Genomic DNA, 23,846 nt, shown 5'->3' with positions numbered 1-23,846 from the left:
GAATAATCACTGAATTGTTTTTTTTTTTCTGAAATGTGAAATAAATAGTTCAAACTACTATATACAAGTCGCCAGTTACTAGCTAACGAAATGTTTTTCCAGCCTTATCGCAGCATTTGCGAAGTAGAAAAATAAAATCTCGCTGTGACCAGCCGAAATTTTCAAGCAAAACGTTGTCGTTGCTTCGTATTTCTTATACCTTCGTATTTGGATACTTTACCTACAGTCGCTTTCACGTTTTCTTTTTCTGTCGCCTTTCCAACACAATAACAGCAGCACAATATCCCGAGCAAAGAAGAGGATTCACAGCAGGCTGCTTGCGCAATCAGGCGATGTGTGGACACAGGAACACCCATGCGCACATGCGTTTTTCCGCAATATTTTGTGCATGCCCTTTATTTCCCATGAGTCTGCAATTATGCACGAGCAAAGTGGTATCTTGTGGAATAGCTTAAGACTTTGCTCCCTACTTCTGGCAACATCCGGTATGCTACAGCACTATCTCCAGCTAATTACAGCGTTACTCAAATGTGAAAGCGATGGTGTTGGTATTGCCTAGTATGTTGGCATTCCCACAGTCTCCCCCAACGTAACTAAAAACCCTGCTCTAGACGTGAGAGGGGGGGGGGGGGGGAGAGTAGGCAAGTGGGGCTGTTGCCACCACCACTCCCTGCCCAGCCCATCCCCCATGCGCGGATGGCTACGAATTAACATCTGTTATGTCCTAGACTCAGCAAGAAACAAAACAGCAACATAACTGCTTCAACTACACTACAGCCACAAGTGTTGAATAACTTCCGTTCCATGTTGTGCAAATTAATGAGGTAGGAAGCGGACCCGTTATATTGTTGTAATACTAAGTATTTGCTGTTTTCCACACAACACAGTCTGATAGAACGTCGAAGTCGGCGGTAGTACTTAATGACGATACAGTCTGCAACTCGGTTCCCAGAATAATAATGTGTAAAAAATATTGCCGTCAAAATGTGAAATGTTGTGGAATGGTAGTTAGGATACTCTGTCTTCTGTTTCTTACCAGTGGTTGCCTGGATCGGAAGTGTAATGGCGCCGACACTATATTTATCCTAGGGCGGTGCGGTCGGGAGGTTTTGGCAACCACTGGACTCACGACGGAGAGGTGAAAACGGCGATGGAGAGGGGCAGGCGGCGTAACCCCCCCCCCCCCCCCCCCCAACCGACTACCTTGTGGGAAATATGCCAAGGCGACGACGGATTCAGATGTTATGTGCTGTGGACCACGATGATTAATGAAAGAATGAGTTGATAGCGACAGTGGTTACAGATACAATTTGAAAGAGTTGCCGATTTCGTCTTGCGGGAAAAAGGTAAGTTTAGACTAACCGCTCCCAGAGATTTGTTTGTTCATTTCCACTGAGAATGAGTTTTACGTCGTTTAGCGGTCCACTGCAACGTGTTGCTAGAAGACACTTAATGAGTATCCCATTTCCATTTCAGCAATTTTAGCTACGCCATTAAGGTGTAATTGTTTCATGTTTGTCGTGGCATTAATCGAGGTTTTAGACTGGATTTGCAATCTTCTTAGGGGACCTTTGTTCTATTTTTCTTGATATCTCTCCGGACAGGGTACGATTTCAGAGAAAGTGTTCACAGCGAGGATATTTTTGAGAATCGTTATTTTCCCTGCCGTTGTAGTCGCCTTGCCACCGAGAAGCCGTCGCACATTTTACATTCCTCAGAGCCAGAGATGGTTTATCCATATAGCACATGCTGTACACGGCCGCTTTGCCCCGTTTTGCGGGACAAAAGTTAACAGTTGGTAGTTTTGAAATGAAAATAATACTACTGTTTAGGAGAATGTGCAAATGCTTGTCCTGTTTTTTTTTTTTTTTTTTTAAGTCACAGGAAATAACATGTCATTGACATAAAATTGACTGTATAATAGAACGTTTAATGAATTTGACCATCGCACTTATACTAAACGACATTTCTATTTTCTGCAAGAGTTTTATTTTTATGTTCTGTTCCACTCTGGCCTGCTGTGTATTATTACGAACTTCTGCCACTACACTGTCGAGTTACACCGTTTTCTTCCCGTTGTTCACACAGCTCGCCTAAAAATCGTTCGCGCCAAATGACATAGGCCGACAGGCGAAGCAAGACGATCATAAGAGCCACAAAGTGTGACAGCTATTCACATGAATTGAGGTTATTGACAGTGTAGCTCACTTAGTGTCGTGTTTGCGATCCCGTTTTAGATTCCTTCCACCAATTTTAAGTTCTATCATTGTGTGGCACAAGTACATTTGTCAGCATGTTTCAACACATTCTTCTAAAGTTATCGTGTTTTAATGTTCAATCCATTCATAAATGCCGTATGTCGCAGTGTTAGGTTTCCAGCTTCCACAGCTAAACAATCGGGCTTGCCCAACCATTTTGTTGCAATGTTTTGCCGTGTGACATAGTCTGTGGAATGCAGCGGCGGACAAGCGTCGGTTCTGCTTATCGGTAACTGGACCAGTGGTAAAAAATGAAAACTCTAGTAACCGTATTCTTCTTTCTTATTTAAGACAAGAGTAAGAAAACGCAGCTTTATGACGGAGAGAAATTATTCGTCAAGCGAAGGCTGAATAATCTGTTCGGACTTTTTGCGACAATGGTTCTCTTCTGCATTTACGAGATCATGTACGTCGTAAATGCTGGATATTTAAATTACGATTATCATGTGATACCAACAATTTACTACTAGGCAAGGGATTCAAAAAGCAAGGCCGTTGCTAGTTGTTTTGTTACCCTAGGCGAGAACTGAAAAATGACACCCCCTCCTTTTTACTATCATCGCTCTCCCCATATCCGCCTCCCCTGCTCCACCACCAACATCAACGGTACAATGCAGATCTCCTATTACACTTTTAGTGATTAACCTGAGATGACCAGACGTCGTCATTTTCTGGGGACACTCCTCAGTTTTCATGTTTTTCCTTAATTCCTTTAAAACAAATTGAGAACAACAAACGTCCTCACTACTTATTTTTTGTCCTCAGTTCTTGAAATTTCCCATAGTAATCGAAACAGGAAGAATGTGCTGAACGTCTTAAACTAGAACTTAACTGAAAAACCGTTGCAGCCAAATTTGGCATCAATTACTTATTTTATTTAATGTGTAGGTTATACTAAAACAAGCGCTTGCAACCACAAGTCACACAATTTCTGCAGTTATATTCCGTCGATAATCAAGTCGCGACACTCTCTTGCTTGTTATTATTTGCGCGTACGTCAAATTTTAAGAAAACGATAGCTAATTTATTTCATGAGAGACAATGGTAATTCTTTTCTTGTGCTATGTGCCTTGAGTGTTACACACTCAGAGACGTACTAACAGATAGACACAAGCTCATTTTTATGCATGTACAGGACATACTTTTTACTTCTTTTCGATATCAATAAATGGAAAAAAGCCATAGTTGCAGATTTCACTTTTATTTACTTCATGATTAGTTTCGGGTCGAGATCCATTTTCAAATCATTCCGATAATCAAAATTGTATTTCCCAAAATGTAAGAACCATGTCAAGATAACAAACATAGACACATCAAGAAAAGTTTTGCTTCACCTCGGTTCCGAGAGTTCCGGAACCTGTACAGAAAATTGGAATAGAGATCAACATAAACATCATTTCCGCCCTTTTTATTGCTCATGAAAACCACACATTGCGTGTTGTACCACCATACAGCGAGACCTTCAGAGGTGGTGGTCCAGACTGCTGTATACACCGGTACCTCTCACACCCAGTAGCACGCCCTCTTGCATTGATACATGTCTATATTCGTCGTGGCATACTATCCACAAGTTCATCGGGGCACTGTTGATCCAGATTCTCCCATTCCTCAACGGCGATTCGGCGTAGATCCCTCAGAGTGGTTGGTGGGTCACGTCGTCCATAAACAGCCCTTGTCAATCTATCCCAGGCATGTTCGATAGGGTTCATGTCTGGATAACATGCTGGCCACTGTAGTCGAGCGATGTCGTTATCCTGAAGGAAGTCATTCACAAGATGTGCTCGATGGGGGCGCGAATTGTCGTCCATGAAGACGAATGTCTCACCAGTATGCTGCCGAAATTTTTACAGAGGCGCAAACCGTGTTCAGGAAGGATAGATTAAATAAAGTAGGTGGTGGTGTGTTTGTGTCTGTTGGTAGTAGTTCATCTTGTAGTGACGTTGAAATAGATAGTTCCTGCGAATTACTATGGGTAGAGGTTATACTCAACAGCCGTATCAAAATAATAATTGGCTCCTTCTACCGACCCTCCGACTCAGATGATATAATAGCTGAACGAGTCAAAGAAAACTTGAATCTCATTGCAAATAAGTACCCCACTCATACAGTTATACTGGGTGGAGACTTCAATCTACCCTCGATTTGCTGGCGAAAATACATGTTCAAAGCCGATGGTAGACAGAAAACATCTTCCGAAATTGTACTAAATGCTTTATCTGAGAATTACTTTGAACAATTAGTTCATGAGCCCACACGGATTGTAAATGGTTGCGAAAACACACTTGACCTCTTAGCCACAAATAATCCTGATCTAATAGAGAGCGTCATGGTGGATACAGGGATTAGTGAACACAGGGTCATTGTAGCGAGGCTCAAAACCATATCAATCAAAACAACTAAAAATAAACGCAAAATATATCTATTTAAAATAGCAGATAAAAATTCACTTGATGCCTTTCTAAGAGAGAGTCTCCACTTCTTCCAAGCTAATTATATAAGTGTAGACCAGATATGGCTCTTATTCAAAGATACAGTATCTAGAGCAATAGATAGATTCATACCGCGTAAGTTAATAAGCGACGGGACTGATCCACCACGTTACACAAAACACTTCAGAACACTGTTGCAGAAGCAACGAAAAAAGCATGCCAAATTCAGAAGAACGCAAAATCCCCAGGATTGGCTAAGTCCCACGGAAGCTCGAAATTTAGTGCGGACGTCAATGCGAGACGTTTTTAATAGTTTCCACAATGAAATATTGTCTCAAATTATGGTAAAAAACCCAAAGAGATTCTGGTCGTATGTAAAGTACACCAGTGGCAGTCAATACCATCGCTGCGCGATAGCGATGGAAATGTTACCGATGATGGTGCCACGAAAGCGGAGTCACTAAATACAGTTTTCCGTAATTCCTTCACGAGAGAAGACGAAGTAAATATTCCAGAATTCGAAACCAGAACAGCTGTTAGCATGTGTGACATAAAAGCAGATATCTTAGGCGTTGCGAAACAACTCAAATCAATTAAGAAAGGCAAGTCTTCCGGTCCAGATGGTATACCAATCAGGTTCCTCTCAGAGTATGCAGACACAATATCGCCTTTCTTAGCAATCATATACAACCGCTCACTTGACGAAAGGTCTGTTCCTAAAGACTGGAAAGTAGCACAGGTCACACCAATATTCAAGAAAGGAAATAGGAGTAACCCATTGAATTACAGGCCCATATCACTGACCTCAATTTGCGGTAGGAGTTTGGAGCATATACTGTACTCGAACATTATGAATCACCTTGAAGAAAATGACTTATTGATACATAACCAACACGGATTCAGAAAATATCGTTCTTGTGCAACGTAGCTAGCTCTTTATTCCCATGAAGTAATGAGTGCTGTCGACAAGGGATCTCAGATATTCCTAGATTTCCGGAAGGCTTTTGATACCGTTCCTCACAAGCGACTATTAATCAAATTGCGTGAATATGAAGTATCGTCTCAGTTGTGTGACTGGATTCGTGATTTCCTCTCAGAGAGGTGACAGTTCGTAGTGAAAGACGGTAAATCATCGAGTAGAACAGAAGTGATATCTGGCGTTCCGCAGGGTAGTGTCATAGGCCCTCTGCTGTTCCTGATTTACATAAATGATGTAGATGATGATCTAGATGATAATCTGCTTGCAGATGACGCTGTAATTTACCGTCTAGTTAAATCAACCGACGATCAATTCCAATTACAAAATGGTTAGAGAGAATTCCTGTATGGTGAGAAAAGTGGCAATTAGCACTAAACAAAGAAAAGTGCGAGGTCATCCACATGGGTACTAAAAGAAATCCGATAAATTTTGGGTATATGATAAATCACACAAATCTAAGGGCTGTCAATTCGACTAAATACCTAGGGATTACAATTACGAGCAACTTAAATTGGAAATAAAATATGGCGTTTCAGTCTTCGATCGCTGTACTTTATTTTCAATTACCGGTTTCGGGCTAGCTGCCCATCTTCAGATCTGTTAGTCAAAGTTAAAAATGTAATTAATAAAAGAGATACAGTTAGTGATAGAAACATCTTAGTTTACAAAAGAAATTTTGGAACGTATTAAATGCCAACATACCATATATTGTAGTTACAGAGTAACTTGTCCGTACAGAATACTCGGTTCGCTGTCATAAGTAAAGTAAGTTTCAATCTGTTAAAACCTTATATCGCAGTTTTTAAGAGTAACCTGATTGGTAACAGTAAAAAGTGCCCTCTACCTATAATAATTGTGCATCTGTTATTATTTCACCGTATATATTAATGGCGAATATTCTTTTTAATAAAACAATTTTTAAGGCAATAACATATGAATAATCTTTTTTGAGGGGACCATGAAACGAAAAATTTACACTAATTTAAAATTTCTTTTTAAAGAAACATAAAATATAATTAAAATGTAAATATTGTTTCGAAAATGTGCGTTTCCTCTTCTTTGTTTTGATTGGTGGTGGAGTGGATTTCCCTACGTCAGAACGTATACAACGCCACGCCGAGTCCTTTTCCGCCGCGCCCAATTCACCTCGCCGCCAGTACGCTGAGGGCCGTTCCGCTGCAGCTGTTTCTTACTGGGGCGTGCTGTTGCTTTCAAGAGTAAGCCTAAAACAGGTCTTTAAAAATCTCATAATAATTCCTGTGCATAAAATCACTTTGCTCATTAAGTAGTAGGCCTGGGGTTTTTCTTTGATGAGCGTATATTTCAATCTCTTCGAGCACGTTGAGATAGAGACTTTTTGGAGCTTTATGTAGCATCTCCATTTGTTCATTTATATTATTCACTTCATGTCTATTCTCTTTTACATGTGTTCCAAATGCTGTTCGATTGCTATGACTGCAATGTCCCCTGTATCGAATTTCAAAATTCCGCCCTGTTTGTCCTATTATATAGGATTATTATATTATTATTATTATATTATTATATAACTGTCACATTCAGCACATCTAATCTTATATACTACGGAATGATTGTATTTCATTTGTTTTGTCGTTGCTGGTTTATGTCTTAGTCTATGTGCCATTTGCCCTTCATTCTGAAATGCCACTGCGATGTTTTTTGGAAAGCATTTAGCAATTCTTTCCGACACACGCCCTTTGTATGTCAGGGTGACATACTTCTTAACTTTAATTCTCCTAGAATCGCTACTGATACCCGCGGATTTGTTTTTGATCTTGTTAAACATACGTGTAACATCTTCTGTCCTGTATCCATTACCTGCTGCTACTTGCTTAATAATACCTAGTTCTTTGTGCAACTCATCTTCCTTTAGTGGCAATCTGAGGGCTCTGTTGCACATTGCATGAAAGTACGCTCTTTTATGCTGTGCCGGGTGGTGCGACGTCGCTACTATGATGTTGTCGGAGCAAGTGTCTTTTCTATAGACGCCGAAAACGTGCCTGCCTCCCTCCTTTCTGACGGTCAAATCTAAATAGTTAATCGCCCCATTGTTTTCCATTTCTAGTGTGAATTGAATTTTTGGATGCTGTTCGTTTAAAACTTTAGTCATTTCCTCTACGTCTTCTTTTTTCCCTTTGAATAATAAAATAGTGTCGTCAACATACCGTCTGTAATAAATTAACTTCTCCTTAATTTCTGGAAAAGAGCTAAAAACTTTGTTCTTAGTCATTCATAAAAATTTCTGCTAAAATGCCTGATAGACTGTTTCCCATAGCTAAACCTTCATCTTGAATAAAAACTTAATCGTTAAAGATAAAACTATTAAAACTCAATGTGAACTCTAGCATATCCACGAGTTCGACGATTTCACCCATGCTCATTGACCTATTTTTTATCAGATTTTTCCTTATAATTTGCAAAGTTTCTGGTATTGGTATATTAGTGTAGAGGTTCACGACGTCCAATGAGGCTAGGACTGCATCCTCTGGGATTGCAATGTCCTTCAATTCGTTCGCGAAACACACACTATTTTTTACGTTGTAAACTTGCTCGTATTTATACGCAGATTTTAACTTACGGTACAAAGCCCTATTCAATAGGTCATTGACGGCTTCTTTCCCATTACAAATAACACGCATTGGTTTGTTCTCTTTGTGCAATTTTATTTGCCCTCTTGCTTTGCGAAAAAAGCATGTCAAATTTAAAAGAACGCAAAATCCCCAAGACTGGCAAAGTCTTGCAGAATTTCCGAAATATAGCGCGTACGTCAATGCGAGATGCTTTTAATAGTTTCTACAACGAAATTCTGTCTCGAAATCTGGTAGAAAACCCAAAGGGATTCTGATCATACATAAAGCACACCAGTGGCAAGACGGAGTCAGTACTTTCACTGCGCGATGGCAACGGTGAAGTCACTGATGACAGTGCCGCTAAAGCACAGTTATTGAACACGGTTTTCCGAAACTCCTTCACCAAAGAAAACGAAGTAAAAATTCCTAAATTCCAATAAGAAGGGCCAAGATGAGAAACATAGAAGTAGATATCCTCGGTATAACTCAGCAGCTTAAATCACTTAAGAAAGCCAAGGCCTCCGGTCCAGATTGTATACCAGTCAGGTTCCTCTCAGAGTATGCTGATACAATAGCTCCATATTTAGCAGTTATATACAACCGCTCGCTCACAGAAAGATCCGTATCTAAAGACTGGAAAATTGGTCGAGTCACACCAATACGCAAAAAGGGAAGTAGGAATTACGGGCCCATATTACTAACGTCGATTTGCAGTAGGGTTTTGGAACATCATACTATATTCGAACATTACGAAGAACCTCGAAGAAAACGATTTATTGACACATAGCACGGATTCAGAAAATATCGTTCTTGCGAAACACAACTAGCTCTTTATACTTGTCATGTAATGTGTCAAATTGATTCCATATTTTTAGATTTCCAGAAGGCTTTCGACACCGTTCCTCACGAGCGTCTTTTAGCCAAACTGCGTGCCTACGGAATACCGCCTCAGTTGTGCGACTGGATTGATGATTTCCCATCAGAAAGGTCAGAGTTCGTAGTAACAGACGGAAAGTCGTCGAGTAAAACAGAAGTAATATCTGGCGTTCCCCAAGGAAGTGATATAGGCCCTCTATTGTTCCTGATCTATATTAACGACGTAGGAGACAATCTGATTGCCGTCTTAGATTGTTTGCAGATGATGCTGTCATTTACCGTCTTGTAAAGTCATCAGATGATCGAAATGACTTTCAAAATGATTTAGATAAGATATGTGTATGGTGCGAAAAGTGGCAATTGACCCTGAATAAAGAAAAGTGCGAAGTTATTCACATGAGTACTAAAAGAAATCAGCTAAATTTCGATTACGCGATAGGGATTACAATTACAAATAACGTAAATTGGAACGATCACATAGGTAGTGTTGTGGGTAGAGTAAACCAAAGACTGAGATTCAATGGCAGTACACTTAGAAGATGCAACAGGTCTACTAAAAAGGCTGCTTACGCCACGCTTGTCCGCCCTACTCTGTAGTGTTGCTGTGCGGTGTGGGATCCTCTCAGGTGGGACTGACAGATGACACCGAAAAAGTACAAAGAAGGGCAGCTCGTTTTGTATTATCGCGAAATAGGGGAGATAGTGCCACAGACAGGTTACGTGAATTGGAGTGGCAATCATTAAAACCAAGGCGTTTTTTGTTGCGACGGGATCTTCTCATGAAATTTCAATCACCAGTTTTCTCCTCAGATTGCGGAAACATTCTGTTGGCACCCACATACATAGGGAGTAATGATCATCACGACAAAATAAAAGAAATCAGGGCTCGCACGGAAAATTTTAAGTGCTCGTTTTTGCCGCGCGCCATTCGAGAGTGCAACGGTAGAGAGACAGCTTGAAGGTGGTTCGTTGAACCCTCTGCCAGGCACTTTATAGTGAATAGCAGAGTTATCACGTAGATGTATATGTTTGTTTCCGTTTCACATGTAGAAGCGGCTGCTTTAGTTTCCAAGTAGGTAGAGACAACGTGTTTACTTTCGTCAAAGTAAGTAAACACTAAGTAACTGTTCCGTGTTCTTTCGAGAACAACTCCGTGTTTTAATTTTTCCTCTTTCCAATTTCTTCTCCTTATTTGCTCATTTTCGTTCCCTGTTTGCTTTGAAATTAATTTTTTCCGCCCTATGCCGCCCCAAAATTTTGCCACTCTTGGCGGCCGCATAGTCTTGCCTAGTCTACCATTGTACAAACGGCCCTGTCGGAAACTGATTTCCTCACTTTCGCTAGAGATTGGTTGCATCATTTAAGCCACCTACCTACCGTATTGGACCGACTTGAATTCGCAGTGACGCGTGGGTTTGCCACACAGTACCTCTGCGCTTTCTTCAGCGTGCTTTGTTCCTAGTTGAGTAGTGTAGTTCATCACTATGGTGGCATTACCTATACCATCCCATCCTTCTGGTGTGCTGTTTCTAAGTTAGTTATCTGAGCAGTTGGATGCAAACAAGTAACGACAATTATAATAGAAATCAGCGCAGGTTGTGTACTCGGGTGGTCTGATAGGTAAAAGCAGACACTCGAAACAGGGGAATTGGTATCGAATCCCGGGTCTGACTCAAGCTTTCAGTTGTCGTATTGTAATAATTACTTCCGCATTTTTAGCGTTAAGGAACCACATTATCTTTGATTTCAACATTTCGGTATTTGCAAAACGGTTTCCATGAGATGAATTTGAGCAGGAGCCCACGTGCCTTATACGCAGACCGGTTGTGCCAGATTAGTCAGTGGTGCCGAATAGACTCAAGAGTTTAGAAAAATTCTCATATAGCGTTGAAAATGCTGAGCGCCCTTTGGAGACATAAAATAAAGCATTTTATGCATTAGTAACATGCACTTCCGTGTTTGGAAACGCGTTGCATACTTCATACTATTACAAAGCTACAATGTTCCATTAATAATAACAATAATAATAATAATAATAATAGTGAGCAAGATGTATGAGACAGGCGAAATACCCTCAGACTTCAAGAAGAATATAATAATCCCAAAGAAAGCAGGTGTTGACAAATGTGAAAATTACCGAACTGTCAGTTTAATAAGTCACAGCTGCAAAATACTAACGCGAATTCTGTACAGACGAATGGAAAAACTGGTAGAAGCCGACCTCGGGAAAGATCTGTGTGAATGCCGTAGAAATGTTGTAACACGTGAGGCAGTACTGACCCAACGACTTACCTTAGAAAACAGATTAAGGAAAGGCAAACCTAAGTATCTAGCATTTGTAGACTTAGAGAAAGCGTTTGACAATGTTGACTGGAATACTCTCTTTCAAATTCTAAAGGTGGCAGGGGTAAAATACAGGGAGCGAAAGGCTATTTACAATTTGTGCAGAAACCAGATGGCAGTTATAAGAGTCATGAAAGGGAAGCAGTGATTGGGAAGGGAGTGTAGCCTATCCCCGATGTTATTCAATCTGTATATAGAGCAATCAGTAAAGGAAACAAAAGAAAAATTCGGAGTAGGAATTAAAATCCATGGAGAAGAAATAAAAACTTTGAGGTTCGCCGATGACGGTAAAGGACCTGGAAGAGGTGCTGAACGAAATGGACAGTGTCTTGAGAGGAAGATATAAGATGAACATCAACAAAAGCAAAACGAGGATACTAGAGAGTAGTCGAATTAAATCGGGTGATGCTGCGGGAATTAGATTAGGAAATGAGAGGCTTAAAGTAGTAAATGAGTTTTGCAATACACTAAATAGATTCAGAAGGATGTAGGTTGCAGTAGGTACTGGGAGATGAAGAAGCTTGCACAGGATAGAGCAGCATGGAGAGCTGCATCAAACCAGTCTCTGGACTGAAGACCACGACAACACATAATAATACTTTTATTTACAAATGAACTGGTAGAGTGGAATTTCAGCTTTGTTACTTGTAAAACAAGTTAACTCGACGGGCCTTCTTTTTCCCGAATCTTTCGATGATATCGTTCATGTATATCTGTTTTCAAGTATTCGCAGTACAGGTTTTTCAGTTGAGATACTAGCATGTGCTAGTAAGCAGTCCTGATCTATACTGTTTCTCAGACAAATTTTTACGTATTTTAAACATGAAAAACTCATTTGAACTGAAGCACTTGTTGCAGGAATGGTAGCAGTTAGACAAGCTAGTTTGAAAGTTTCTGGAATAACTTCTTCCATTTCACTCTCAATCATTCTTTTGGTAACATCTTCCAAAGTGACGGAGTGAAAGGTTTCTTGATGCTGCGAAGCAGATACAGTCTCCAGTTCTACTCACATATGCAGGAGATTCGAGGATGCGCTCAGGTTTGTAATAATGGGTCCACATCGTTTACATGGAAAACAATCGACTCGGTGGCCATCAGTAACAGGAGGTGGGTAGCACAGACAAAATGTGATCAGTGACTACAAGCAGGCAGCACTGGCGAACTGAGTAGCATCCCTAGTTTAAGAAAGAGTAGTTTATCACTATACGAAAATCTTGTTTCTCGTTGTATTACAATATTATCCAATACCTCCGATGCATTCATCCATCATTTCAGCTGTATTCATTGATGCCCAAGCTTGAAAATTAGTCGAGTGTTTCGTGGAATTTAAAAAGTCGATTACTTTATCTTTATTTCTCAAGCTTTTCTTGTAAGCTATTCATTCTGATACAGCATTATTGCAAAACTGTGCACCATTATTTTTTCCTGGAGAATGTTGAAAAGTAGTTGAGTCTTTAAAAATATGCTTCGGAAAACAGAGAAAAGAAAAGCAAAGACAAAACCTAGGAGGCTATTTTTGAAACCACAGTCTTCTCTTGTAGTCGTTGCACTAAAGTCTGGACTGTCAATTTTTTCTTTAAAACCACACTTAGCCCCGGGCGGTTTTTGGTGAATGGCACATATTATTTTGGCGCTACAGTTCCATATCGTTTCACTGTTCAAAGAAATGCGTTTACCAACAATTCTGTCGAGAACTGCTATGCGCTTCGAAGAGCGCCGAAAGAAAGCAGAGTTCCCCGAAGCATGGAATTCTTACCGGTTTTACACAGGAACAGCTTTCCTGTAAAACTAGATTTAAATGATGTGCAAAACGCTGCCTGAGACGGACGAAGACGGGTTTACAAGGTTCGCTATAAAGTACACAGCCAGGGCAGTCGTGTTAGCAGCAGCAGCAGACAGGGTAAACACCGCCAACCGATTCAACAGCCTCCCTGACGCAACAACGAAGGCATCTGACACACAGCAGCAGACGAGTGCGCCCCCTCGCCGACCAGTTGTCATCCAGTGGGGGGGCACCTTCAAGGACTTCGAATCGAAGATAAAACAGGAGGTGAAGAGCACCTTCACGACGCCGACGGCAGACCGAGACCTGTACCACGTAATCACACGTGCTGTGGACGACTATCAAGGTGTGATGGAGCTGACGAAGCACGGAGGACTCCTCTCTCATTTGTGTTCGTCTGAATCAGTGAAGACGTTGAAGGTGGTTTTTTAGAAACTGTCTATCAACACGGATCCCATCTACCTCCGGGAGCTGGTGGAAGAAAAGAGTTACATCATCCACACCATATCGCAGATGAAGTCACCCAGAGACAACAGTGACATGCCGCTCTTCTATGTCCTGGATGACAATCTTATACATAGGAAAATATTCCTGGAGAAGAGGGTGGGCAGCGCAGAAGTCACTGTGGAGAAATTACGGTGCAGAAGAGGACTTCCACAGTGCTTCAATTGCCAAGGAATCGACCATATCGCGAAGTATTGTCAGATAACGCCGCCCTGCGCCATATGCGAGGGAAACCACATCAGCAGGGAGTGTCCACTCCCCAAAACAGACTGTCCGACCTGCTGTAACTGCAGAGAGGCGCATGTTGCAAACTACAGGGGCTGCAAGGCATTTAGAGAGCAGCAGCCAGGGAGCGACCTGCTCCCTCCAGGCCTGTGCAAGCGGGCAAGAACATCGTTGTGGCTGACGCTACGCACACGGCACTGACAATGCTACCAGCCCAGAGACTATTCGCCTGCCCCCTCCACCCCCTGGGACGTCCAAGGGCGCGGACGGTGGAAAGAGCAGTGGGTGCCAGCCGGAGCAGCACCAGCAGCAGAGCCTGCGCCAGCCAGGGCAGGAAACCGGTGCAGTAGACGGGGATAGCGGCCCAACAACGAAACCTCCGCTTCTAAACCCGCCGAGCAAACCCTGCCTACACCGACGCATACAATGGAGACGCCAGCTGCGCCCAGTAAAGCTGCAGAGCTGTGCAAGATGCTGCAAGATTTTAAGCAGCTCATTCTGCAGCTTCCGCAGATGCTTCTATCTGCCCTGATTGCAGCCAACCAGGCCACCACCGCACGAGCAGCCCATGCCCCACATCGTGGCTAACTCAGCAATACTGGGGCTAACCATTTGCATCTGGAATGCAAACAGCATTAGAGACCAAGTAGGCGAATTTTGGCAGTTTCAGTGTGATGAGGCCACGGACGTCTGCCTTGTCACGGAAACCTGGCTGAAACCAGGAGTGCATGTGCGGGCACTGAACTTCCAGTGCTACCGCAATGACTGAGAGACGTTGGGTGGCGGAACAGCGGTGTATGTGAAGACATCACTACGCCACCATCCCTTCCAGCTGCCAGAGTTGACCACAGTAGAGGCTACTAGCTAGTGTCCTGGTCAACACTTCAGCAGGCCAGGATGGCTGCTGCAACTGCAACATTTTCACATCCTGCTGTCGGTGCAAGGCAACTTATTCATTAGTGGCGACTTCAATGCTAACACCTGGAATGGAACTCCTAGTGGGAGGAGGCTACTGTGAGTAGCCAAACAACATTATGCGATGGTGCTCGGGCCTTTTGACCCCACTCACTACCCCATTGTCCTAGACGTCGCGATCATCAAGGGTGCCGCACAAGACGCCATCGCCACCACACATGTGCTATTATCTAGCCACTGACGTAGTCGCACCACCGGAGGGCTGCAAGCAGTACTGCACTGTTGCCTGATACCATTTTCGGGACCACCTGGAGGAGACAATCGCTGCCATGTGCTACCTGCAGGCCGAGGGCACTGACGAGGCCCTTGCCACATTCACGTGCCTGACACACGAAAAAGCAGCAGCAGTCACACCGTGAAAACGAAGACGACCTTGGGAACACTCGAAACAGCTCCCACCAAACATCCTCCAGGCCATCAGGGAGAAGAACGGCCTGTTCCGAGAGTGGCAGGTTACACGACAGCCGGCAGTGAAGGCCACAATCAAAAAAATGCGTTGCGAAATAGAAGACGGAACAGCCTGGAGGCTGACTAAGAGCATCCTACAACGACGCCAGCAAATCCCGCTGCTCCAGGTGGAGCGTGACGTCATCCTCGAACCTGAAGCTAAAGCCAGCGCGTTAGCGGACGCTTTCGCCGCCAATTTCACGCCGGTGAAGGACATCATGGACGAAGAACAAGTCCGCCTGCTGGAGCAGCGTCTCCTTGTGTTCCTGGTGCACAGAGAGGTGGACGATGTGATCGAACAAGTCACAGAAGAAGAGATCGCGCAGCAACTCGCGCGCCTGCAGACGACGAAGACAGGCGGTTGTAATGAACTGCCGAAGATGCTCCCACCGAAAGCTGTGTAGCAAGTGACGAGAGTCTTCAACTCCATGCTGAGGACTTACAACTTCCCATCTGTGTGGAAACCTGTCTAAGTTGTAGCAGTCCCCAAGGCAGGAAAGGACCTGCGGCTGGAGCAGAACCACAGACCGTTCAGCCTGTTGCCCACAGTTTCGAAGATATTCCAGAGGTTGTTTATCAAGAGGCTGTGGCGACCCGTCAGAGAGGAAGGCCTGCTCCCTGACGAACAATTTGGCATCAGGAGGGCCACTCTAGACAGCAGCAGTTGCTTCGATTGATAGAGGAGGCGATGGGGGCGCTGGAACGTCGCGAGTATCTTGGGCCGGTACTCCTGGACGTTCTGAGGGCCTTCGACAGCCTGTGGCACGAGGGCCTTGTGTGTAAATTACACAACTGGCCACTAACATTGCTACACCAAGAAGAAATGCAGATGATTAACGGGTATTCATTGGACAAATATATTATACTAGAACTGTCATGTGATTACATTTTCACGAAATTTGGGTGCATAGATCCTGAGAAATCAGTACCCAGAACAACCACCTCTGGCCGTAATAACGGCCTTGATATGCCCGGGCATTGAGTCAAACAGAGCTTGGATGGCGTATACAGGTACAGTTGCCCATGCAGCTTCAACAAAATACCACAGTTCATCAAGATTAGTGACTGGCGTATTGTGACGAGCCAGTTGCTCGGCCACCATTGACCAGACGTTTTCAGTTGGTGAGAGATCTGGAGAATGTGCTGGCCAGGGCAGCAGTCGAACATTTTCTGTATCCAGAAATGCCCGTACAGGACCTGCAACATGCGGTCGTGCATTATCCTGCTGAAATGTAGGGTTTCGCAGGGATCGAATCAAGGGTAGAGCCACGGGTCGTAACACATCTGAAATGTAACGTCCACTGTTCAAAGTGCCGTCAATGCGAACAAGAGGTGACCGAGATGTGTAACCAATGGCAGCCCATACCATTACGCCGGGTGATATGCTAGTATGGCGATGACGAATACACGCTTCCAATGTGCATTCACCGCGATGTAGCCAAACACGGATGCGACCATCATCATGCTGTAAACAGAACCTGGATTCATCCCAAAAAATGACGTTTTGCCATTCGTGCACCCAGGTTCGTCGTTGAGTACACCATTGCAGGCGCTCCTGTCTGTATGCAGCGTCAAGGGTAACCGCAGCCATGGTCTCCGAGCTGATGCTCCATGCTGCTGCAAACATTGTCGAACTGTTCGTGCAGATGGTTGTTGTCTTGCAAATGTTCCCATCTGTTGACTCACGGATCGAGACGTGGCTGCACGAACCGTTACAGCCATGCAGATAAGATGCCTGTCATCTCGACTGGTAGTGATATGAGGCTGTTGGGATCCAGCTCGGCGTTCTGCATTACCCTCCTGAACCCACCGATTCCATATTCTGCTAACAATCATTGGATCTCGACGAACGCCAGCAGCAATGTCGCGATACGATAAACCACAATCGCGATGGGCTACAATCCGACCTATATCAAAGTCGGAAACGCGATGGTACGCATTTCTCCTCCTTACACGAGGCATCACAACAACGTTTCACCAGGCAACGCCGGTCAACTGCTGTTTGTGTATGAGAAATCGGTTGGAAACTTTCCTCATGTCAGCACGTTGTAGGTGTCGCCACTGGCGCCAACCTAGTGTGAATGCTCTGAAAAGCTAATCATTTGCCTATCACAGCATCTTCTTCCTGTCGGTTAAATTTCGCGTCTGTAGCACATCATCTTCGTGGTGTAGCAATTTTAATGGCCAGTAGGGTACTTACACAGAGGCTACTGGTTTCACACGCATGCCTGCTCCAGTCCTACCTGACTTGGCGCCTCCCATTACAGCTGGAGTACCGCAAGGGTCCTTCATCGGCCGCTTGCTTTACTCACTTCAGACCGACGATGTCCCGAAGAGGCAGGGGGTGCACATCACGCTCTATGCCGACACACAGCTTTATATGGACGCAGCATCAACGCCAGGTTGCTGCGTCTCCACCTACAATCGGCTTGCGACGTCCTAGGAGCTAGGGCAACAAAATGGCGGCTCAAGTTCAACGCGGCCTAAAGCCAGGCGGTGATATTCACGCACAATTATATTCCCGCCGACCTGCAGCCACTCAGCGTCATGGGAGGCCCCATCCCATGGACGAACACTGGACGCTACCTAGGCGTCACTTTGGACTGGCGCCTGACGTGGAAGGCGCATTTGTGTTCCCTTGCTTCCATTCGGTACAAGACTACAGTGGCGACGAAAACACTACATCTGATGTTCTGCAAGTAGCTCTGAAATACTGAACACTTGTGTGGATAGTGTTTAATATGAAATGAAACCACTTAGATGATCTTTAGAAGACAAGTGCCATGCTAAACCCCTAGACAGATTCCTCAGATCGTCGAAACCCTCAGAAGACCATGCAGTTTTTCTTGTGCTTAAGAGCAAACATGATTGGGAAAATAATTTTCCTTTTGTAATGCTAGCACAGAACCATTTGTGCCACTCGTACCATGAACTTAGGAATGCACTTGAAAAACGACAGTTTCTGCAAGATAGTAATAACGTCCTCACTCGAAAACATTACATCAGAACTCACACGAGACAGGATTTTATCCATATTCACTGCACACAGGACAACTACTGCACACAGAAAAACTAACATAAGAGAAACCTAGAGAGGTGACATCACAGCTGGTGGCCTCCCGTGCCATGTAAGCACATGGCAATATGGCAACGACAGCCTGTACTCCCTCTTCTGTTCCTACTTCATGGTTACCACGGCTCTAAGGTGGCCTGGCATCCGCATAAATAGAAACGGACTCGCGTCTCCGTCTGTCTTGGCTTACGGTTAAGCTCTCGCACTTTGACTTGCTTTCTAGTGTTGGCAGTGTAGAAGGAATAACATAAGCTAACGTATTTCGTGCTCGCTGACAAAAGTGCATAAAGGTTTATTGCTAAATTATTATTGCAACAACGACTACCACTTCTGCCATACAAAAGTGAAGATGCGTGGCTTCTGACAAGCTGCCACTGTGGAAAAGGGCTGCAAATTTGTAGACATGAAGAATAAAGATGTAGAATGTGGATGACCTTTGCTTTAACTGTTAAGAGTTTTCACATAAGAAATTCTGAGGCGTAACATTTGAGCGCGCCCGCGTTCATACGAAACTTACGTCGTAGACATCACTTTCTAAAGTACGATGTGGCGCTAATTCTCGCTTACACATTGTTTTACCTACAAAATGAGCTTATGCAAGCAAAAGGCTCATGTCCAGTCTATAACCTCCCTAGTTGCCCTCCCGCTCCCACAAGTTCTGCCAGGATGACAGACGCTGTGTGTGAAAGACGCTGTTCAACATGCAGACTGCGTTTAGAAGAATCTTTATTGATGTCGATTTATTTACACTTACAATTCTACTAAATCACCTGTTAAGCATTGACGAAAGCCACTTGCAGTGCTATAGCTGTCTGTTACCAAAGAATTGAACGAGGGCTCTTAGTTCTGGAGGGTAACATATAGTTCATAAGACTTGTACAAACATGACGTCATTTTCATGTCACACGCAACTATCGAAGATTACAGGCACTGCTATCGACTTTCGTAAACACTTGATGCTGGGTGCTTGAAAAACATCGTATTGGATTCCGCAGTTTTGTATCGTAACTTCGTGTTATGAAAGTATGCAGTTTCAAGACAGTGACACACTAAAGATTTATAAAAACACATCATTATTGATACCGTTTGTTGTACTTAAACTTCACCTAATGACGTATTGGCTATTAAAGTCGTCGAAGCTGTAAGTTATAGTACAAAAGGAAGAATTTCTTAATTCATTTTGGTTTAGTGGTTACGAGCATCGAGTTATAAACAGTAGGTAGCTGTAAAGGTGGTTTGCATCCCGCCCCATTTGAGTTTTTTTCTCTTTTTTCGCCTTCCCAATAGGTTCTGAGACTTTATTACTGACCTAATAGAAGTATATTTCTTCCGTAATATTCGATGTTGTGTATAGAACGTATTTTCTCCCCCCCCCCCGGTATGAATTGTCATTGACAGTAATTTACAAGTTACGCGTGAAACACGCAAATGCGAATAAATATTCAAAACACATTTATCATCTGGTAAAACAAACTACCACCCAGAATAAACAGCAGAGACTGACACTTTTGCAAAGGAATTAAAAAGCAACTTAGTAGCAACCAACTATAGAGTACGAAAGAAAATTTACGAGATAGTTCTCTTAAGACACTTCTTTGTCAAACAAATCCTTAACTACATCTTTAACCATCAATATGACGTTGTTCATAATTTTATTACAACAAATATTATTTATACTGAGAGAGATCCTCACTGTTTTGAAACAGCATTTATTCATCGGGCATAAGATAAATGAACCGCTGCGTTAATTCATCTGCTACCTATTCTTTCTAATTACAAACCAACAGAACTTTATATATTTGTAAACGACCTAGCTTCCAGGTTAACGTGCCCTGCAGTAAGGAAAAAGCGTTACCTCCTGTTCTCTCTATTTTAGGTGAATGCTATTGCTTTGAACGTTATGTTCGCTACGCGCGTTGTGAACCAAACGATCACGGAAGTCGATAGACAGCTCCTTTCATATTCGATACAGGGTAACCTACAGTTCACAAGGCTTTATGCAAACATGACGTTCGTAGAGATTACCCAGTTCTGGATGGGTGAGCTTGGCAAAGCCACGCGTGACGTCACGTGTACACTCCGTATCGAAGGCGACAGAATGAGCGTATCGACTCATCTACGTCTACTTGTACGGCTAAACTCTGCAAACCATCTTGAGAAGCATGGTAGAGGGTGATCGTTCGAGACGCTGTACTACTGTAGCCTCTTTTGCAGAAGAAATAAAGGAGCAGTTCATTATACATTCATATATATTCATCATATATTATATGATATATTTTATATAAATTCCCTTCAATTTTGGAACCGATTGACGTCTTTCTTTTCTTTGAAGGTATGAACCTGCCAATTCTTGGAAAAGAATGACCTCACAATATGATGTACTCATTATATGAGATATTCGGTTGGTATATTCACTGCAGTTTGGGGAGCTGTTGGTGTCTTGTTTTCTTTGGAAGTATGAACCTGCCAACTTTTGGAAAAAAAAGACTCACAATATACTACAGTCGAGTGGTAACTGTGACGAGAGGCATCGGTCTCTCGTCCACAGCCACCGCGACTGTATGTTTGCGTCTCGTGTGAGGTTTGTAATTTCGTGTGTGTCTTAACAAAGTCCTGTAAGTAGGACGTGGAACTCAAACAGAACAGGTTGTATCCAGTGCAACTTCGATTGGAATCCTCCGCTTCTACTGCCTTAGATATTCACAAATGTGTACATGAGGAACAGATTGCTCGTGAAGGTATTATGGTGTTTCAGTTGGGTGTCGTTTTGAACTCTGTCTTTATCAGAATGAAAACTTAGGAATTAAGTGAAAATATTGTAACTTCTACTGGTGGCAATAGAAAATTTAATCATTTTGATGGCTTGGTTAATGATGTTGAAAATGTACATGCTGGATATGGGATCCGTAATGTACATAATGTACGTAATGCCAGCCACTCCCGCCCTAAGGCTCACGTCCCGAAATCTCTGGACAATTGCGAATACGTCATGCTCCGAGATGACACTGTCCATGCTCCCCTACAACCTCCATATACCGGCCCGTACTGAGTTCTCCAGCGCTCAGCCAGCACCTATGACATCCAGATAAAAGATTCAGCGGTTGCTCTCTCAACAGACTTAAGCCTCCTCATGTTGAGCCCGCTTCTACCCCCCTTCAGGTCACGACCACGCCACTCACTGCCGTGGCTCACGACGCTCCGACCACTCCCTCCATGTCGGACTTACACACTCGGTCGAGTGACTTCCAGTTCCAATCGTCAAGCTCTTCTCTGACCTCGCCCTCTACTCCGATCTCACACACTCCGTTGAGTGATCACATGCTCCCCATGTCGAGCTTACCTACAATCATGCCCTCGATGCCGGGCCCTTCGCCGGTCCCTTCGACCTCTCCTCCGCCGCCTGCCTCGCCCTATTGAGGTTTCTCACGGCCCCCCCCCCCCCCCCCAATCTTGAATGAGCCCTTGCTCGAGGTGTTTGTGCCTGTCCCCCTGGACGTAATCCACGACATCTCTATAATACTACGCGATGACACACTGTTCGTCGTGTGTTTCCCTTCAACCGGTGCTCATGACATAACCTCTGCCATTCCCTGCCACCTGGTAAAATGTGTTCCCCTCTCGCCCGATGTCGACCTGGACATGCTTCGTGTGTTCGCCACGCCCACCGGAGACATCGTCGTCGTAGCTCCGTTACACCCTGTTGTCGCACGACCAGCACGCGCAATACGACGGCTGGCGCGCTTCGATGACTTCAGGGTTCGGTGGCCGAACCTTCCTCCATGACATCTACCGACACAGCTCCCCGACGATACTGTTGAGCTGACAGTGGTCCGGCTCCCGCGGACCAGCCCTGCTGATGCCATAGTCACCCCCTCCCCCCCCTCCCCCCTCTCAAGAGTTCAATTCAAGAGTACTCCGTACTGCGGGGGGGGGGGGCTATGTGGTGCCGATGAGGTCGACACCAGCAGCGATCTGAGTATCGTCTTTGAACTATACTAAGATTATCTTTGGGCAAAACCACCATGTTAGTTCTATGTAAGCCTTGCTTGTGTAAAGAGGCGAATAAATGAACTACTGTAAAATGGGAGTGTTGTTTGGTGTAACCAACCCGAACATTCTCCTCAGACATAACATTTCCAGGGAAATGGCTTGGACGTGGAGTCCAATTGTATGGCCACTGTGTTCACCTGACCTAAATCCACTGGATTTCTTCCTGTGGGGACACCTGAATGAGCATGTGTGCTTTACTCCACCGATGAGTGTGGGTGAACTGGTAGCACATGTTCATGCTGCTCTTGTTACTATGGACGCAGCTTCGCTGTGAAGGATCCATAGCTGTATGATCCGGTGGGTTGCACAATGTTTGGACGTGCAGGAAGGTTGCTTTGAGCATCTGTTGTTCGGAGGACAATGTATTCTCTTGTGAAGGTCATGAGGTCATTAATATGGACATCATTATTGTCACTGGTTGCTAAGTTGCAACATCTGAGCTCTCATATTACACGTAGTATAAATGACTAGTAGATGTTGTGTTATTGTACTGTGCTATCATAATTTGGAATCTCAAAATTAATGTTGTTTTTGTAGTTATTCTGCCCTATGACAGGTCATTTGTTTCAAGTTTCTACTTCTTATTTGTCTAATCACGTATCTGCTATGTTCAGCGTTACAAAATGGTGTAAATTGAGGCTACATGTGACCCAAGAAACGGTGTATATTACAGTATGAAATGTCAGAATTAAATTGGGAAATAAAAAAATGCGCCGTAATCCAGGATGGAAACCTCAGCCTCCTGCACGCTAACCCAAAACTCTATCCACTGCACTAATTGTACAGTACGACTTACACGTGAGAGCAGAGGTAGTTACCATACGTGATTACAGCAATCCCAGATTACCACTCTTTAACATCCTTTTTCTGCCGGATGTACTTATCGGACGAAGTTTTGTGACAGACATTTTTTTATCTCTAGTATGAGAGGAGTCACACTGCAAAGCCCGAGTGCGTGAATTTTGCTTCACTCTGTATAAGCCAACAAGTGTCTGGCTCAGTTTTTAGATAGGTTACTGCTGCTACAATGGCAGGTTATCAAGATCTAAGTGAGTTTGAACGTGGTGTTGCAGTCGGCACACAAGCGATGGGACACAGCATCTCCAAAGCAGTGATGAAGTGGTTATTTTTTTCCATATGACCATTTCATGAGCATACAGTGAATATCAGGAATCCGGGAAAACATCAAATCTCTGACGTCACTGCGACCAGAAAAAGATCCTTCAAGAGCGGAACCAATGATGACGTTCATTGTGACAGAAGTGCAACCCTTCCGCAAGTTGCTGCAGATTTCAATGGTGGGGCATCAACAAGTG

General features: G+C 43.8%; 1 protein-coding gene across 6 annotated transcripts in view; it reads left to right on the top strand.

Moving 5' to 3' along the window:
- Positions 1 to 1,201: 1,201 nt before the first annotated feature.
- Positions 1,202 to 23,846, top strand: part of LOC124594842 (leucine-rich repeat protein SHOC-2-like) — a 182,758-nt gene continuing 160,113 nt past the window's right edge. For 4 of the 6 annotated variants that reach the window (XR_006978157.1, XM_047133296.1, XM_047133294.1 and 1 more), the window contains exon 1: positions 1,202 to 1,346. The gene's annotated coding sequence lies outside the window, so the exon portion shown is untranslated. Of the gene's footprint in view, positions 1,347 to 6,748; positions 6,884 to 21,035; positions 21,219 to 23,846 lie in introns of those variants that run through there. The other 2 variants (XR_006978158.1, XR_006978159.1) reach the window with 2 other exon arrangements.

This window comes from Schistocerca americana, chromosome 2 (assembly GCF_021461395.2).
Source record: "Schistocerca americana isolate TAMUIC-IGC-003095 chromosome 2, iqSchAmer2.1, whole genome shotgun sequence".
Taxonomy (NCBI): Eukaryota; Metazoa; Arthropoda; class Insecta; order Orthoptera; family Acrididae; genus Schistocerca; species Schistocerca americana.
The sequence above is the reverse complement of the archived record's forward strand: the minus strand, read 5'-3'. Positions and strand labels throughout refer to the sequence as shown.